We start from the raw sequence: 1,818 nt of genomic DNA, 5'->3' as shown, positions 1-1,818 counted from the left end.
TAATGAAAATCTTTTGTGACAATACTGGTGCAATTGCCTTGGCAAAGGAATCCAGATTTCACAAGAGAACCACGCACATCAAGAGACGCTTCAATTCCATCCGTCATCAAGTGTCGGAGGGAGACATAGAGATTTGCAAGATACACACGGATCTGAATGTTGCAGACCCGTTGACTAAGCCTCTTCCACGAGCAAAACATGATCAGTACCAAAGCTCCATGGGTGTTAAAATGATTACTATGTAAATCCAGATTATTGACTCTAGTGCAAGTGGGAGACTGAAGGATATATGACCTAGAGGCAATAATAAAGTTATTATTTATTCCCTTAATTCATGATAAATGTTTATTATTCATGCTAGAATTGTATTAACCGGAAACTTAGTACATGTGTTAATACATAGACAAAACTTATAGTCCCTAGTATGCCTCTACTTGACTAGCTCATTAATCAAAGATGGTTATGTTTCCTAACCATAGACATGTGTTTTCATTTGATGAACGGGATCACATCATTATGAATGATGTGATGGACATGACCCATCCATTTGCTTAGTATTATGATCGTGTCGGTTTCATTGCTACTACTTTCTGCATGACTTATACAAGTTCCTCAGACTATGAGATTATGCAACTCCCGAATACCGAGGAACTCTTTATGTGCTACCAAACGTCACAATGTAAAAGGGTGATTATAAAGGTGCTCTACAGGTGCCTCTGAAGGTGTTTGTTGGGTTGGCATATATTGAGATTAGGATTTTTCACTCCGTGTTACGAAGAGGTATCTTTGGGCCCTCTTGGTAATACTAATCACTATAAGCCTTGCAAGCATTGTGACTAATGAGTTAGTTGCGGGATGAAGTATTACAGAACGAGTAAAGAGACTTGTCAGTAACGAGATTGAACTAGGTATGATGATACCGACGATCGAATCCCGGGCAAGTAACATACCGATGACAATGGGAACAACGTATGTTGTTATGCGGTTTGACCGATAAATATCTTCGTAGAATATGTAGGAACCAATATGAGCATCCACGTTCCGCTATTGTTTATTGACCGGAGACATGTCTCGGTCATGTCTACATACTTCTCGAACCCGTAGGGTCCGCACGCTTAACGTTCGATGGCGATCGGTATTATGAGTTTATGTGTTTTGATGTACCGAAGATTGTTTAGAGTCCCGGATGTGACACGAACATGACGAGGAGTCTCATAATGGTCGGCACATAAAGATTGATACATTGGAAGGCTATGTTTGGACACCAAAAAGGTTCCAAGTGGTTCGGGCATTTTTTTCGGAGTACCCGGAGGTTACCGGAACCCCCCGGGGAGTTAATGGGCCTTAATGGGCCATAGTGGAGGAGAGCAGGAGACGGCCAAGGTGGGGGCGCCCCCCCCCAAGCCCAATCCGACTTGGGAGGGGGGCTGGCCCCCCTTTCATTCTCTCCCTCTCCCTCTTCCTTCTTCTCCTACTCCAACTAGGGAAGGGGGGAAACCTACTCCTACTGGGAGTAGAACTCCCCACTTGGGCGCGCCATAGAGAGGCCCGACCCTACACTCCTCCACTCCTTTATATACGGGGGAGGGGCACCCCATAGACACACAAGTTGATCAAGTTAATCTTTTAGCCAGGTGCGGTGCCCCCCTCCACAGATTTCCACCTCGGTCATATCGTTGTAGTGCTTAGGCAAAGCCCTGCATCGATAACTTCATCATCACCGTCATCATGTTGTCGTGCTGACGAAACACTCCCTCGACCTCAGCTGTATCTAGAGTTCGTGGGACGTCACCGAGCTGAACGTGTGTAGATCGTGGA

Source organism: Triticum dicoccoides, chromosome 5B (assembly GCF_002162155.2).
Source record: "Triticum dicoccoides isolate Atlit2015 ecotype Zavitan chromosome 5B, WEW_v2.0, whole genome shotgun sequence".
Classification (NCBI taxonomy): domain Eukaryota; kingdom Viridiplantae; phylum Streptophyta; class Magnoliopsida; order Poales; family Poaceae; genus Triticum; species Triticum dicoccoides.
The sequence above is the reverse complement of the archived record's forward strand: the minus strand, read 5'-3'. Positions refer to the sequence as shown.